Source organism: Acinonyx jubatus, chromosome B2, assembly GCF_027475565.1.
Source record: "Acinonyx jubatus isolate Ajub_Pintada_27869175 chromosome B2, VMU_Ajub_asm_v1.0, whole genome shotgun sequence".
Classification (NCBI taxonomy): Eukaryota; Metazoa; Chordata; class Mammalia; order Carnivora; family Felidae; genus Acinonyx; species Acinonyx jubatus.
Window position 1 is genome coordinate 127116607 of NC_069385.1, and position 18486 is coordinate 127135092.

Genomic DNA, 18486 nt, shown 5'->3' on the forward strand with positions numbered 1-18486 from the left:
GAAAGGTGAGGTATGTGCTCATTTTATTTTTCTCTTGGAAACATTTAGGATATATGGCAATGCTCTGCACTCCTCTGTACTGAGTTCTGTTTCCATCCTCAGTTCCTCTCTCTCTTTCCCCTCAAGGGGTGGGCCCTTGTTCTTTTAAGCACAAGCCATCCATGCTTTGGTTTTGTTTTCTGTTTGCTTATTTTTGAAGCACAGATTTCCAAGTATAAAATTACTCATCATATTCCTTCACTTACCCTCAGAAAACTTGCCTATTTCCCAAGGGATTGACCTAAATCACTTTTTTTTAATTAGATATAATTTATTGTCAAGTTGGTTTCCATACAACACCTAGTGCTCATCCCAACAGGTACCCTCCTCAATGCCCATCACCCACTTTCCCCTCTCCCCACCTCCCCATTAACCCTTAGTTTGTTCTCAGTATTTAAGAGTCTCTTATGATTTGCCTCCCTCCCTCTCTGTAACTGTTTTTCCCCCTTCCTTTCCCCCATGGTCTTCTGTTAAGTTTCTCAAGATCCACATATGAGTGAAAACATATGGTATCTGTCTTTCTCTGACTGACTTATTTCACTTAGCATAATACCCGCCAATCCCATCCACGTTGCTGCAAATGGAATACTACTTGGCACTGAATCACTCTTAAGCAGGGTTTGTCAAGCTTGGCACTGTTGACATTTCAGATCGGATAAGTCTTTGCTGTGGGCGCTGCCCTGAGCTTTGCAGGATGTTTACAGCCTCCCTGGCCTCTACCTACCATATGCCATGAGCAACATGCCCCCCACACACGCCAGTTGTGACAACTGAAAATGTCCCCAAATCTTGCCAAATGTCCCCTGAGGAGCAAAACTTACCCTGTTAAGAACCACTGCTCTACAGGAATTATGCCAAGGCTGCCCTCCCATTTTAAACATATGCCAGTCCACTTGGTGGGATGGGTTGTTCTTAGTTACCAAACTCTGCTTATTATTTCTTCATTTATTCACCTCTTTACCCATTGACCCATCCATCTGTCTATCCAGCTCACCAGCCAACAATCCATCCATGGAACAATAGTGCCTTTGGAGCTAGACATTCTTGAATTTAAATTTTGGCTCTCCTACTTACTGACTTTAGACTGAACTTCCCGTGAACCTCACTCCCTCCATCTGTATGTAGGAAAGGAGAAAGCAGTGCCCAACTCGTGAGACACAGAGCAGGACCAGGATTAGACTGGGCTTTGTGGAGATGATGATGGCTTGGAGTTGGGGAAAAACAGATGGTGGAGATTCTGAGTGGAAGGCAAAGGCTGAAAGCTATTGAGGAGGGACTGAACTGGGATGTGTTTAATGAGCACTGAGAAGAGGAGGTGTGCATCTGAGATTGCAGGATTGATAAGATTTAGAAGTGGAGGCCAGAGAAAGTGAAGAGTCTAAGGTGATCCCAAGTCTTTGAGAGTATCTGGGTGCCTGGGAGAATGATGGGCCATGATCAGAGTGATGGCACCCAGGGAGATGCACAGGCATGGAAGGAGGGGGTGACTCAGTTTGGACTAGCTTGAGACTGAGCCCCATAGACATACAGTTAGCTGGAGGTGCTGAGCAGGTGTTGGGGAATGTAGGCTTGCAGGAGAGGTCAGCACCCAGGTTCTCTACATAGAGGTGGTCACTTGAACCATGTGCTTGGACAAAGTAAAGAGCACAGAAGAGAAAACTGCCAAGGATAGGTCCTTTGGGAGCACCCACATCAAGGTAAGGCAGGCCGTATATGGGAGCAGGTGAGGAGGTTGTAAGAGAGTGCAAATTCAGAGTCCAAGAAGGAACAGTCAGAAGCTTACTAAGGTTTCCAGGAACACAGGGTCATGGGAGGCTGAGAGAAGTTTCAGAGGGGAAGATAGGGTTGACTTTGACATGCTCAAAAAGGTCTAGATGAGTGAAGATGGAGTTACAGGACTCTCTGGTGGACACTGAAGGTCACCAGAGACTTAAATACATAGTTATAGGAGAATGGTGTTAATGGAGCCCCCATACTTAGGAACTGAGGGTAGAGGCAAGAAGTATATTACATTTCAAGAACTTTTTCAGTGAAAACAAGCACTGTAAAAGAGTTTCCTTTAAAAAAAATTTTTTTTGAGAGAAATATGAGCCTTTTTCAGGGAGAAAGAGAGATTGAAGATAGATGAGACGATTAATGAGGAAACAACAGGAGATCGAAGGCACTAAATGTTTGGGAGAAGATGCTTGGGAGGAGGATATAGATGCTTCTGTTTTTGAGAACCAGGGGGAAGGGAGGCTGGAAAAGAGAGACACATATGGGTCAGTCCTTAGGAAGATGATTTCAACCAACCCCAGGCCTAGATCAGTCTATAAAGAATGAGGATTTACAGGGTCAAAGGGATCTTTGTCCAGCTAGAACTGTTTTCCTTGGATTTATTTACCCAAGATATGTCATAGGGCAGTAATTCATTATCATCAGTTTGTATGTCCGAGCACAAGGCCAGGAGAGAGAAATTAAGACTCCTTCTAAGAACTCCTGTACAACTGACAAAACTGTTCTTCACAAAGAATGGATTATACTATGAGCTGGTGATCTTTCAGAGGTCATGAGCTAAGTCTTCACTTAGTCACTCTTATTAAATGGTTCTTCTGTTAATAGTAAATTTGCCTCCCCAAATCATTGCTATTAGTAACTTTATTATGTGCTTCTTATAGTCTAAGAGCTTCACATGGGTTAACTCAATTAGTCACTCAGCCCTAGAAGGTACATTAAAGATGAGGAAACTGAAGCACTGCAAGGTTAAGTAACTTGCTTCATGTCTCACAGCAACTAAGAGGTAGAGCTGGTATACCGACCCAAGCAGTCTCTGCAAGCACGGACTCTGAGGCTACATGCTCATTGTGTGGGGAAAACACTGAGACCTGGACGCAAGTGTGACTACCCTCCCCTCCCCCCCCCCCCCCGCCCCAGGTAGACCAATAACTCTTGGAAATTCGGCTGACCTGAGAAGGTGACAGACTTTGGGCATTTAAAAGAATTGGGGCATTGGGGGTTTTAAAAAGGTATGAAGAAGCTGGGAAATGAGACAGACCCCAGGGACCACCACTCAGAGGAAAACACCTCTCCCACTTTCCTTTCCTCCTTCTCCTGCCCTCCTCCTTTCCCTTCTTTCTCTTTTTCTTTGTGGGTCCTCCCTCTCTCCATACAGCCCACAAAACTTTCCCCTTTCTCTGCTGGGAGTAGGACCCCAGATCCTCAATACCCCATGCCCCGGATCCTGCCCAGTGCTCTCCCCAGCACACTCACGCCATCAGCCCCTGCCCCCTGGAGTAGGAGCCATAGATCCTATGTGATGGAGCATTTTTCACAGGCAGGGGTGTGGTTTCTAGTGAGAAGTTTTACTTAGTCCTGCCCTTTGATGTTCTGCACATTCTTCTGTGGGTAGTGTCCTGTCCAAGGGGCAGAAGCTGGGCTGTGTTGTCTACTGGAGCTCAAAGTCCCTCTGCACCGAAATTCCATTCAAAGCCTATGCGGCCATCATTTTGGGGCACACTGTTTGGTCTCCGTCTTCTCAGACATCCTTTCCCATTAAAAATTGAAGATCATAAAAATAGGGCCCCTTGGTCCCTCTCAGGTCCTCAACATTTGTTAGCCACAGCTGGGAACCTTTATCTGCTCAATGGCCCACAGTGATTTATCACATCATGTGTCATCTGGACCGCACCGAGACCCTGCCTCGTGTCACCCACATAAGGAAAACCTGCCTTCCCACAATCGCTGCCTCCTCTGCTGCTGTCCTCTTCAGGGGTCCTGCTGACCCCATGGCTGTGACAGGCTTGCAGAGCTGCCCCTCAACCCGCAAGGTTCCAAGTGTGTGTCACTGGCCCAGGCCCCTGCCTGCACTCTGCCCCCCTGGAACTGTGTGTACAATTTTGCATTGCTTCCTAATGTGCTTCTTTCCCCGTTGGATTTAAGAAGCCACTTAAATAACACAGCAAACATTGTATAGCACCTGTCATGTACCAGCCACTGTGCTAGGCGTTGGGGACACAAAAGTGAATGAGCAGTCTTTAGAAGTGACAGACATGTCAACAAATGGTTCTGGTGACACCAGACGCAAGTATAACGAGGGGTGCATGTGGGATGCTGTAGTGATGAAGCATGCAAGCCCCCCTTGGGGAGCAGGGATCACCTGGCGTTTAGCCCCCTGGGGTGCCGTGAGGCTGAGAGGTTAATGCTTGAAACCGCGTGCAGGTGTCCCTGGTGCCTAGTGGGTACTCCACACATGTTAGCAACCATTATTCTTATCCATTCCCTTCCAGCCAAAGTTCAATATCAGGCCACACATAGGGTACTCAGAAGTGGTTTTTAATTACAATGAAACAAATGAAGAAGTGAGAGTTGGGCCCATCACTGGAGAGAAGATGGATGTTATTGGTGGTGCAATTGGGAGGGAAGAGTCTGGGAAGAAGACACCGGATCCCATGGGCACATCAGACTTTCCTCCCAGATCAGCCTCACTCCTCAGTCCTGGTCACTAGTCCCCTGAGGGCCCCTAGTGAATCTCCTCATTGCTTCTCTCCTTTTTTTCCTCCAGAAATAGGATCTTTTCATACACAGAACTTTAAAAACAAAAGTCAGGAATGCTTCAGAGCTCAGTCCTCCATTCACTCTTCTTTCAACTCAGATCACTTTTGCAATCATTTATCGACTTCTTCCCATGAGCCAGATACCATGTGAGCCCTCAAACAGAGAGGAAGGCAAACCATAAGAGACTCTTAAATACAGAGAACAACCTGAGGGTTGATGGGGGTGGGGGGGAATGGGTGATAGGGCAGCAAGGAGGCCACTTGTTGGGTAAGCACTGGGTGTCGCATGTAAGCGATGAATCAAACTGAGAGCACACTGTATACACTGTATGTTAGCTAACTTGACAATAAATTATATTTAGAGAAATAAAATAAATTACAGCTGTGGAAGGGATGGTCCTGCCCCTCCCTCACAGATCAAGGTCCAGAGGGACAGACAAGGAATGCCACAGGGTCTGGCTGCCCTGCCCCAGCTCAATCCCATACCACCTCTAACAATAAGGCAGGTAAAGTGAAGGGTCAGGCTCGCATTCCCTTTTCCCAGGATGAGGTTTTGTGTGATTTTAACTTATTTGCAGACAATTAACCTTAGGGTCAAAAAATCACACCCTCCTGCCTCTGTGGAGATTGAAAGCAGATTTTTGAAGAGAAGCATTTGCTGTATAGAATTAAAAGCTTCTTGATGAATAATGCTGTCGTTACGCAGGGAGGAAATTACAGTAGCGCTTTCTGCTATGTAATTAAAAAACCAAAAAAGCAAAGATGAATGAAATGCCCACAAGTGAAAATGGGATTTGGTTTTCAACAGAGGAAATTGAAGCTATGTGGGTCACATGCTTATCATTTCCCGATCTAAGTGAAGTGTGTCCTGAATCATTGCAAATTAGAGCAGGAAATCTCATGGCACATTTTCTTTAAACTTTTGTAATACCATGGTCTAAAAAAAAGGAGATTTTTACTCTAAAAAGATGGTTGTTGTTGTTTTTTCCATCCTAACCATTGACTCTCTTTCTAAAATATCAAAAACATTTCGTAGAGCCAGTAGGGTTTATAATCTGTTTTATTTCTCCTCCTTGCCACTGCCACACCCTGATTTTCATAGTCACACTGATTGTCCCATTTTTTAATCTAACCACCTTTGCCCAAGAATATATAAGAATAGTAACCCAGAGTGCCTGGGTGGCTCAGTTAAACATCTGACCTTGGCTCAAGTCATGATCTCATGGTTTGTGAGCTGGAGTCCTACATCCAGTGAGTTTGAGCCCTGCTTCTCTCTCTCTCTCCCTCTCCCTTTCTCTGCCCCTCTGTCACTTGTACCCTCTCTCTCAAAAAGAAGAAAGAAAGAAAGAAAGAAAGGAAGGAAGAAGAAAACAAAAAAGAAAAGAATAGTATCCCAGATGGGGATCCTGGGTGGCTCAGTCAGTTAAGCAGTCCGACTCTTGGTTTCGACTCAGGTCATGATCTCATGGTTCATGAGTTCCAGCCCCACCACGGGCTCTGTACTGGTGGTGAGGAACCTGTTTAGGATTCTCTCTCCTCTCTCTCTGCCTGTCCCCAGCTCACTCACTTACTCTATGAATGAATGAATGAATGAATGAATGAATGAATGAATGAATGAAAAGATTAGTAGCCCAAAGCAGAACTTTTGTCAAAACCTTGGAGTCTATACTTTACTCTTCGATGTGATTTTTTTCTCGGTGTTGTGTAATCAAGCCTGAGAGCCTGTAGCTGCTATACATTGATAGGCCCCCACAGCAGTGGGGACCACTGGTTCTGAAGTCAGAGAGACCCGGGTTCTGTTCCCAGCCTAGTTACTTGATATGTAACCTTGAAATCAGTAACCTTCTTGAGCTCTGTTTCCTACATGTATGAAATAGGGATTGTAGTAGCCTCTTCATCAGAGTTGTAAGAATTAAATGAATTGATAGATATATGAATGTCTAGCACATAGTAAATCCACAAGAAATACCAGCTATTATAATCATTGTTGCTGTTGTATAACCATGGCATTCAAAAGTGCTACATTGGTGTTATAGCTAAGGGGTTTGGAATTACCAACACTGAATGTAGACGGTAGCCGCAAGTTCCATCGGCAGATTTGAACATGATGAGCAATGGAGAATGTACTCTGACAGATTTTTCTGGGGATTCTGGAAAGCTGGGCTGGAGCAGGAGGCCTATCCTAGAGGCCTAAGAGACCTGTTTCACCTCCCAAACTAGATTTCAGATTTGTTGTACTACTGGAGGACAAGAGAGTGGGGTCCTGAATGCATGTTCTCCTGAGAAAAGAAGATGTGGCCAGCTCTCCTCCCAAGCAAGAAAAAAGAGTCGGTCTTCTTTAGGACTCTAAGTACATGGAATTAGGGAGTAGGCCTTGGGCCTTTGATCTTCTTTGCACTGTGAGATAGCACGAGGAGGGCATCAGGGAGAGCCATGTCCCTGAGGTGCCATTTTCACTCTGCAGTCTCGTCACTCAGGCTGTGTCCTGGAATCTGACCCATCAGATTGGAGTCTCTCTCCTTAGACGATGGTGCTGATGATGACCATGACAATAGGGAGCACTTCCACAGCACTTAATATGGCCAGACAATACTTCAAATGCTTTATATAAATTATTTCAATCTTCATAATAATCCTTTGATATATATATTGGTGTTATACTCACCTTATACATAGGGAGATTCACCAAAAAAATGAGGATAAGTAATCAGAGCCTAGAGAGTTCCTCCACAAAAGGATGGATGGATGGATGGATGGATGGATGGATGGATGGATGGACAGACAGACAGATGGACAGTTGAATGGATAGGATACTGTGTCTTTCTATAGATAGATAATTCCTCTCTTCCTCTACTTCATGACTGTTGGCCTCTAAAATGACCATCACAATAAAGTATGCAGCCTTTCAGAAGATTAAGTCCAGACACATCTCCTGGCTATTTTGCAGGTTATATTAAAATGCAAAAAGGATTATTAGTTATTAGTTTTGAACCAAAAGCTAGAAACATATATTCAGTTTAGCCTCAAGGGTTTTGTTTTTGTTTTTGTTTTTGTTTTACTATCTGTACCCCTGGCTATTCATTATAGAATTGTTCATTCTTCATGAAAGACTCAGAAAGGTTAAGTGACTTACTCGAGGTCACTGAGCTAATAAGTGGCAGAACTGTAATCTTCCTACTTCTCTGATTCTGTCTACTGCCATTCCCATGTCTTCCTTCCATTACCCTGTACTTTCTGTGGGTGGCTCACAAGATCACATTGGTGGGCTGAACCAGGGAAAATGTGGGCAGTTTAGTGATTAAAGGAATAGGGCTTCATAGTAAGAAAGCTCCTGGCCCAAATTGTGGTTCCATCACTTCGTGCCCTCAAATTACTTGTCCTCACTGGACCTCCATTTCTCCTTGGATTGTTGGGAGGATTAGGTGAAATAATGGTGTAAAGTATCAGTGCATAAGTGATAATTGTGGTTATAATTGATAGGACATCATATACCCTTGGCTCTTTTCTCTCAGGAATTCTTTGCCTACTCATAGAGCCGTGCAAAGGCTAAAAGGCCATTGTAAGCCTCTGAATATTGTTACTTTAAGGATTGTAGTAAATAGGATATTATCTATGTCCTAAACCTCTAGATTCACTCTTTGGCAAGTTGTGTTCACCCCCTGCCTGTTGAACACACCCTGCAGGTCTGGCCCTGTCTGTGACACCGTGCTCTATAGTGTGTCATGTTAACTTTCCAAAATAGTGAGGAAGGTTGGGTGTCACAATGACCATTGATGTTCCCCCTTTTAGGAAGCTATTCTCAAGATGATTGCAAAGCTGGTTTGAACCATTCAGAAGAGGGAAGGTTAGTAGATTAGTTATCTATTGCTGCATAATGAATTACTCCCAAAACAGTGTGGCTGAACACAACAAATGTTTTATTCTCTTACAGTTTCTGTGGCCAGGAATTACAGAGTGAGTGTCTTGACTGGGTGATATTGGCTCCGGTTCTGTCATGAGATTGTAGTGAAGATGTTGAGGTGGGGGTGGGGGTTCGTACTGTATCACCTAAAGGCTTGACGGGGGCTAGAGGATCCCCTTCCAAGCTCACTCTCTTGGCTGTGCCAGGAGACCTTGGTTCCTCCCAAGCCGTTGGTCAGAAGTCATATGTTCCTTGGCATGTGGCCTTCTCCACGGGGCAGCATGGCAGCTGGCGTCCATGAGTGAGTGACTAGAGGGAACAGGAGCCATGATGTGTTTCATAGCCTACCCTTGGACATAACACATCATCACTTCTGCCGTAGTGTGTGCCACACAGACCACCCCTGGTCCAGGTGGCAGGGAGACCACACAGAGTGTGAATGGCAGGAGGTGGAGATCACTGGGGGCCCCTCAGAGACTGGCTACCACAGGTAGTACATTCACATCTCTGAAGAACTGACATAATCGCGCTCTTTACAACTCTTAAGCTCTAAAAAGACCAACACAATGGGGTAAGAAGCCTTTTAGAGGAAATTTTTAGTCCACATTTATTCCAGGACACGCCTGCTGATTATTTTGTGGATTATATTAAAATGCGAAAAGCCCAGTGATAATGATAGTTTTGAAACAAAAGCGAGAAACATATTTTCAGTTTAACCTCAAGGGACTTTTTTAACTATATGTACCCCTGGCTATTTATTATAGAAGTGGCCACAGAACTTTTCAATGCAGACCGGCATGAATTCAACTCTTATAAATTTGAAACCATCATAATTGCTAGAACACTTCTTTTTCAACCCAGAGGGGAGAGTTACCTAAGAGTGGTGGTTAAATACATAGCAAACCAATTTACTGTTTCCACATCTGTAGTGTAGAATAACTTGCATACCCTCTGTCTCAGCTCTTTTCTATCCCTACAATACCCATTCGTGCCTGAGACTGGACCCTCCCTCCCTCCACTCTAAGCCAGATGATTTGGGGGTAAAGACATTTATTTAAACTTACTCTACTTCCACTTTGCCCTGTGAACTAACATAAGGACATGAAATCACAGTTCATAGGTTCCATACATGAGCCACACAGTCAGGCTCACAAGAAGGAATATCGTGCAGTTAGTTCTTATAAAGGTAAAGCTGAGCAACCAAGACCTCACATAAGTACACTCAAAACCACTCACAGGGATCTTAAAAGGCAGTGGGGGAACCGAAGTCCCTTCAGAAATAAGATCCTATAAGAACACAGGCTCATCCCTCCTTCTTCTCTGCAGTAGTGTGAGCAGAAGATGGTATTCGTTGGCTGACCTAACCTCATCCATGACTCTCTTATCCCAGGCTTAGAGGTGGCTGTGCAACCCAATTCTGGCCAGAGAATAAGGAGAAGTTTCTGGATGAGGTTTCCTAAAAGGCTTTTTGCCTAGGACATCCCTTTGGCCTTTTACCAGGCAACTCTTCTCCTGTCTATCCACAGAGCTGATGGGAGGCCTGGAGACGGGGCAGCCATCTCGTAGCCATTAGGGAATGCACATAAAGACAGCAGCCTGCTTGCTAAGGATGGTGGGACAGAGAGAAGAAAGAGGCCAGATTCCCCCTGCCATCACTCACAGCTGCTCTGGTCTGCACGCCTCCAAGAAGTTTTTTAATGTGTTTAAGCCAGGTCAGCTCTTTTGGCTCCCTTCAGCTAAACTCGTCAGAACCGACACACAGTATGGCTCAGAGCTCTGAAGATAGAGAATATGTTGTTCTGTTGCAAACAGTCAAAGGAAACAGGGTCCTAGAGGATACATGAATAGAACAGGAGCCTTAAATGTATGTCCCTGCAGTCTAATAAGAGGTCAGTGAATGAGAGATTCAGGAAGTGTCTAAGAATGAATGACACAAATGGATTGCATCATTTTCACTTAGAGATAAAGTGGCAAGGTCAGCAGAGTTTTTACTGTTTACCACATGCAAAGTTATCTACCTCATTATAAGGAGTGTTTTTATTGCCAGGAACATCTAACTTTTATAAAAGCTTAAAGTAATTTTTTATCATTATTTCTGCAAAATGTTTTTATTAAAGGAAACACCATATGGTAACAGCAAGAAGAGTTAGTTACAAGTCACGAAGCTAGTCACAGATTTCTTTCCAGCAGTTAAATTCGAAATACTTATCACAAACCCTACATTTAGAAAAAAAAAATTGCAAGTTGCAAGACTCCTAAAAGTATAAAACTTTCATTGAAGGGTTGTGCATTTATTTCATTGTGTTGTTGTTCTTGTTGTTTTTATTCTGTGGGATACAAGACCTAGGAGTCATGAGTTGCATTCAAAATATTTAACCACCAGTGCACACAGCCTGAGCATCGGCAGAACAGACATTCACCATGGCGAGAGGTTCAGAGTCACGGAGTGTCAGCCCTTGGGAAACCTCAGGGCGGGGGACATCAGGTGTGTGCGTGTGTGAGTGCGTGCGTGTGCGTGTGCGTGTGTGTGAGAGAGAGAGAGAGAGAGAGAGTGAGAGAGAGAGGGATACTGAAACATATTGCATCATACAGATCCTCTTTGGTGATCGTTTACCATCTAGTCACCACTGAATTGGCAGAATGCTAACACACCAGGCAGTGAGTTGTAACATGTGGTTTCCTTCTCTGCAGTGGTTTGGTTTGGTTTTTAAAACACTGTGATGCCTCGATTTTAGATACAGTGAAAGATGGCCTCCCCCCATTGCACCCCCCCAATAAAATACAATGACAAAACAAGAATCCTGACCTCTAGCTTAGTAATTTCCAACTTTGAAAAAGTTAGGACACTGGCCTGTTGCTTGAATGCTAACTGTGTCATAACTCCTGCAAAGCAAAGCAGTGGGTTGCTCACGTGTGCACGCGCACAGGTGCACAGCTCTGTCTTGTTATACTGTATGTGTGGATTTGTGTGACTGCCACTGGCATCTGATACAAAATGATCCTATTGTGAAAAGATCTCCCTCATGCTCCCTTCGAGTGTCTCCCCTCGAGTGTCTTCCCCCCCCCAACCCTTAGCCTCTAATCTGTTTTCCATCTTTATAATTTTGTCATTTTAAGAATATTATATAAATGGGGATGCAGGGCTGCTTCAATATCTGCAAAACAATGTGATTCATCATATCAATAAAAGAAAGGACAAGAAACATATGATCCTCTCAATAGATGCAGAGAAAGCATTTGACAAAATACAGCATCCTTTCTTGATAAAAACCCTCAAGAAAGTAGGGATAGAAGGATCATACCTCGAGATCATAAAAGCCATATATGAAAGACCTACCGCTAATATCCTCAACAGGGAAAAACTGAGAGCTTTCCCTTTAAGGTCAGGAACAAGACAGGGATGTCCATTCTCACCACTGTTATTCAACATAGTATTGGAAGTCTTAGCCTCTGCAATCAGACAACACAAAGAAATAAAAGGCATCCAAATCGGCCAGGAGGAGGTCAAACTTTCACTCTTCGCAGATGACATGATACTCTATATAGAAAACCCAAAAGATTCCACCAAAAAACTGCTAAAACTGATTCATGAATTCAGCAAAGTTGCAGGATATAAAATCAATGAACACAAATCAGTTGCATTCCTATTCACCAACAATGAAGCAACAGAAAGAGAAATCAAGGAATCAATCCCATTTACAATTGCACCAAAAACCATAAAATACGTAGGAATAGATCTAACCAAAGAGGTGAAAAATCTATACACTGGAAACTATAGAAAGATTATGAAAGAAATTGAAGAAGACACAAAAAAATAGAAAAAAATTCCATGCTCCTGGATAGGAAGAACAAATATTGTTAAAATGTCGATACTACCCAAAGCAATCTACATACTCAACGCAATCCCTATCAAAGTAACACCAGCATTCTTCACAGAGCTAGAACAAATAAACCTAAAATTTGTATGGAACCAGAAAAGACCCCAAATAGCCAAAGCAATCTTGAAAAAGAAAACCAAAGCAGGAGGCATCACAATCCCGGACTTTAAGCTATACTACAAAGCTGTAATCATCAAGACAGTATGGTACTGGCACAAGAACAGACACTCAGATCAATGGAACAGAATAGAGAACCCAGAAATGGACCCATAAATGTGTACCCAACTAATATTTGACAAAGCAGGAAAGAATATCCATTGGAATAAAGACAGTCTCTCAGCAAGTGGTGCTGGGAAAACTGGACAGTGACATGCAGAAGAATGAACCTGGACCACTTTCTTACACCATAGACAAAAATAAACTCAAAATGGATGAAAGACCTAAACGTAAGACAGGAAACCATCAAAATCCTTGAGGAGAAATCAGGCAAAAACCTCTTTGATATTGGCCGCAGCAACTTCTTACTCAATACGTTGCCAGAGGCAAGGGAAACAAAAGCAAAAATGAACTGCTGGGACCTCATCAACATAAAAACCTTCTGCACAGCGAAGGAAACAATAAGCAAAACTAAAAGGCAACAGATGGAATGGGAGAAGATATTTGCAAATGACATATCAAAGGGCTAGTATCCAAAATCTATAAAGAACTTATCAAACTCAACATCCAAAAAACAAATAATCCAGTGAAGAAATGGGCAAAAGACATGAATAGACACTTCTCCAAAGAAGACATCCAGATGGCCAACAGTCACATGAAGAAATGCTCAACATCACTCATCATCAGGGAGATACAAATCAAAACCACGATGAGATACCACCTGACATCTGTCAGAATGGCTAACATTAGCAACTCAGGCAACAACAGATGTTGACGAGGATGCAGAGAAAAAGGATCTCTTTTTGCACTGTTGGTGGGAATGCAAGCTGGTGCAGGCACTCTGGAAAACAGTATGGAGGTTCCTCAAAAAATTAAAAATTCAACTATCCTACGACCCAGCAATTGCACTACTAGGTATTTACCCAAGGGATACAAGTGTGCTGTTTCGAAGGGACATATGCACCCCAATGTTTATAGCAGCACTATCAACAATAGCCAAAGTATGGAAAGAGCCCCAATGTCCATCAATGGATGAATGGATAAAGAAGATGTGGTGTGTGTGTGTGTGTGTGTGTGTGTGTGTGTGTGTGTGTGTATAATGGATTATTACTTGGCAATCAAAAAGAATGAAATCTTGCCATTTGCAACTACGTGGATGGAACTGGAGGATATTATGCTAAGTGAAATTAGTCAGAGAAAGACAAATATCATATGACTTTACTCATATGAGACCTTTAAGAGATAAAACAGATGAACATAAGGGAAGGGAAACAAAAATAATACAAAAACAGGGAGGGAGACAAAACATATGAGAATCTTAAGTATGGAGAACAAACAGAGGGTTACTGGAGGGATTGTGGGAGGGGGAATGGGCTAAATGGGTAAGAGGCATTAAGGAATCTACTTCTGAAATCATTGTTGCACTATATGCTAACTAATTTAGATGTAAATATAAAAAAATAAAATTAAAAAAAAGTATTATATAAATGGAATCATAGAGTATGTGACTTTTTGAGATTTTTTTTTTCAGTCTAATGCCCTTGAGATCCATACAAGTTGTTGCATGTGTCGAGAAAACAAGAATCCTAACTAACTCCTAACTCAGCCATTTCCAACTTTGGCCAAGTTGGTACCATGGCCTGTTGTTTGACCCATACTCCCTGAGAGGAGTGATTAAAACCAAAGCAGTTGGATGGGGCGCCTGGGTGGCTCAGTCAGTTGGGCGTCCGACTTCGGCTCAGGTCACGATCTCACGGTCCGTGAGTTCGAGCCCCGCGTCGGGCTCTGGGCTGATGGCTCAGAGCCTGGAGCCTGCTTCTGATTCTGTGTCTCCCTCTCTCTCTGCCCCTCCCCCGTTCATGCTCTGTCTCTCTCTGTCTCAAAAATAAAATAAAACGTTAAAAAAAATTAAAAAAAAAAAAAAACCAAAGCAGTTGGTTATTTTTTACACTTAGAGCAAAATAAAAATTGCTTAGGAGGAGGAACTGTGACCTTAGGCCCTCAGGGTCCCTGGGAGCCTGTGCAGAGGAGGTGGGCTGACTCCCTGAGAAACATCTACAACATGGACACGTGTTTCTCAGGCTAATATTGACCACTTCACTTCTCATGGCAAAATTCTGGAGTATTAGTGAAAAACAACTACCCTTCTAGGCCTCCATCTGTAATCCTTGTCCAGGAGGGCTCCCCGTGCTGCCACATGTATACGTGGCATTTTGGAGCAAAGGAAAGGAGGGGAGCTTGATCTCAATCCAGATCTCCCAGTCCTTGGGGCCTCTAGAATGAGTCCTAGCCACTCCACTGGAAGCACCACTTGCAGTATTTTCGTCAGTCCTTTCAACAGCTCTACAGGATAGATACTGTTACTGACCCCATTTCACAGGTAAAGCAGTTGAGGCTTAGGAAGTTTAACACCCTTCCCCCCAAGACTATAGAGCAAAACGCGGGACTGGGATCAGGGTTTAGAGGACCCCAGACTCCTTGCTTTTAACCACCAAGTTGTTTTAGTCCAGAGCAGAAAGCAGGCCGAAGGGCCTATGTACACTGGCATGTTCCACCTTGTCCTGGGAGAGACCATATACCTCGTGGCGCCAGAAGCCTTGATGTCTGCCCTTCAAACCCTCTCCATCTGAGGTGTGACAAAATACACACGTGCAAGTGTAAATGGCTCTTTAAATAGAAACTGAGAACTAAGGGGGGGCTTATGGTGTGGCAGCCTCGGGGATTTTCAAACACCAGGGACCTTTGGGACCATTTTAGTTTGTCCCAATGAACTAAGTCAGGGATAGAGATTTCTTAAGTCTGTAGAAGCAGAAGCCTGCACCATTCTAATCAAAAGTAAGTACCAGATGAGTTTGTTGGTACCTTTAGAAATCAGTGACTTTGGTACAAAGCAAAGCATTAAGAAAAAAAATTTTTTTAATCTCAGTTTCTTCTTTTTTCTCTGTCACTTGCTTTTTTGAGAAAGGCAAATCCTCGGGCTTGGTTTAAGCACCCGTATTAAGGATATTCACAGACCCCCACAGAGCCTCAAAGGACCCGCACTTCTGGATGCTGTTCCCCCGTATCTCAGCACCCACCTGCTGTAAGAAAGGGCACATCACCTTGCCTCACCTAGGCAGAGGCTTGCATGTTATCCCTACTGAGCAAATAGACCCTCCATCTGGGAAATGAAAGGAGGGGAATGTCACGCTGGTCTCTGACCTTGGGGAGTAGCTCTCCAGAAGACCTGCATTAAGGTGTGTTGTGTGTCACTCACCAGCTCCATCTTTTGTAGGCAGCACCTCTGAGAAAATAAATGTCTCTGCCCTCTGCTCCCTGTTCTCCTCAGGAGCCTTGCTGAGGCAGAATATGCACAACAACCTGCTGAACTGATTGACTAGAGGTGCCTGGCTGGCTTAGTCCATTAGGCGTCCGACTTTGGCTCAGGTCATGATCTCGCAGTTTGTGAGTTCGAGCTCTGCGTCAGGCTCTGTGCTGACAGCTCCGAGGCTAGAGCCTGCTTTGGATTCTGTGTCTCCCTCTCTCTGCCTCTCCCCCGCTCATGCTCTGTCTCTCTCTGTCTCTCTCAAAAATAAATAAACATGAAAAAAAATGTTTTAAGTAAAGAAACAGACTAGCTTCCGGCCACCACATCCTTTGATCGGTCAGTCCTACAGCAACACCCTGCCGGCTACTCAAGAAATGGCTGCCCTCCCCTGACACTGGCCTCTCAGTGTCTCCCAAGAGCATCCGCGTGTTCATTCCTCATTCTCAGGACACAAGTTCGCCTTAGAGGCGAAGGAGGACACAAGTTCGCCTTAGAGGTTAGAGGAGGAAGAATTTCACCAAACCCTGATAGGACCACATTCCCATTTTCAACTTTCCCCTTCCCAGCTGTCTCTGTACACAAGGCCCCCCACTGCAGGTGCCATGAGCTGACCGCACGTGTGGATACCGTGGAGTGCAGCGGATTCGTGGCATGGCAGCCTTGGCTCTGACACTGTTTCCCCACCCTGATACAGGTCTGCTGCTATTCCCCGGTTTCCTGTTGATTCTTCCAAAACTGTGCGTAGCATTAGCTTGCCAAGCAGGTGTGGGACATTTCTCCAGGGCTACAGGGGCATGCCAGCACTCCTGAACCATGGCTTAGTTGACACCCTCCAGCTGATGTCACCAGTGCCCACACTCACTCCGGCAGCTACACTTCACCTCCTGACCATCGGTTTCCAACCACCCTAGCTGCTCGCTGCCAGCCAGCCAGCCCCACCCAACAGCTTCTGGCCTGGCCCCACTGAGTGACTTCCCCTTAGTGACAGGTGCCTCCATGTTCCACAAGTTCCTGGGATATTTCCCAAGCATCTGGTTCTGAACTCAGTCTCAGCCTCCACATTTTTATTCTGCCTGTGAGGAAAGTTTCAGTGTGGGTTTGGCCTGGGGAAAGACAGGCTTGACTCTTCAGTTCTAAGATTAACAAGTATCTCGAAGCCAGCTTTGTTTCTGGAGTTGACTCGCAATTCCAGGTTTGCTTGCTCTCAAATCTTCACTTGTTATTTGTTGGCAAGATGCTCACAGTGCAGGGGGGGCACATGGAGCATTTCCTGGTGCCTCATTCTTCCCGGATCCAATTTGGGGACAATTTTTCACCCTCCCACAACATTTCCTGTCATCATCATCCCATCTCTTATTTTGACCCTTCTTTCTGCATCACTGCTCTTCCCAGATTTCTTATCCCTTTGATTCCAAACATAGTTTCCTCAAAAGAAACACGTCAGTCAGTCCGATGGATAAGGGTGGCGAGAAGGGTGATAATTCTCAAGAATTCTAGCAGGTTGTTTTTTTATTAAGCATATTTTATTTTTTCCTGTTATTCGTATAATCTTCTAAGTATTAACTTCAAGGAGAACTTTGCTGTGGAAAGCCTTTAGAAGAGTTGGAGACTTTTCCTTTGGTCTGTGCAAAATTTCCTCTTATTTTTTATCTTATTTTTTGGTCTGTGCAAAATTTCCTCTTATTTTTATTTTTCTTTCGTTGTTTTGTTTTGTGGCTTGTTTGGTTGGATGGTTGATTTTTCTTACCCTCACATGACCCTCGCCCCCACCTCCCCTTCTTTACTTGCCTTGTGCTTCTTGAGTGTCTGCAAAGAAAAGGATACATTCGTGGGTATTAAAAATAAGGCAGAGGAATCTGGTAATAGTATTCTAAACAGGTAAACTTTTTATCCCATAAGGGTTTCTTTAAGAAGAACAAAAGAAGTCATCCATAATCTTTGAAAGAATTAGATATACATGGACAAAAACAGAAGTGCACAGCCCTGCTGAGAGAAATGATGCTTTTGCCTGATGGCCAGTGAGTTGCTCACAGGTGCTTAAGTGTTTGTGTGGGGATGGGACTGGGGGTATATGTAAGGATGATGGAGCAGGAGTAGGATATATATCCAGCAGGTCAATAACATTATCAGTATCCTGCCTTGTAAGTTCTGTCTAGTTATTTGAGCTTTAAGAATTCCCCTGGCTATAACCCAGCCCTCTTGAGAACTTTGAGAAAAGTCCTTTGGGATTCCAATATCTTACTAAGTGGCACCTTGCATCCCCTTTAGAAACTTTCACTTCTCCCATCTCTAAAATTCCCTTGATGGGGGTAACTTTCACCCTTCAAACTGATCTGTAACATTGGAAACCACAAAGCCTTCCTTTTGTCCACCCAGTAAGACTGAAATCCACAGCAACAGTCCCTGTTGTGGGGACTTTGACCACAAGCATCTGGGCAACAGATGAGGCCAAGATCATACATTACCTTTCTTATAGTGTCTGAGAGGCTACAGTGTTCGTATTGATTTACAGAAGCACTTAATCAATGCTCCTAGTTTTGTAGTCTCTTTGCAACTGTACAAAACAGCTTGAATATTAGAAGGTGAAAGCCATGATCCCTAATAACCTAATGAAACTTTCATGGTAAGCATTTGATCAGTAACAAGCCTGGCTTAGGACAAAACCATGTTTCT

General features: G+C 44.0%; 1 protein-coding gene across 25 annotated transcripts in view; it reads left to right on the top strand.

Moving 5' to 3' along the window:
* Positions 1 to 18486, top strand: part of FARS2 (phenylalanyl-tRNA synthetase 2, mitochondrial) — a 553641-nt gene that overhangs the window by 485171 nt on the left and 49984 nt on the right. The window lies entirely within an intron of this gene.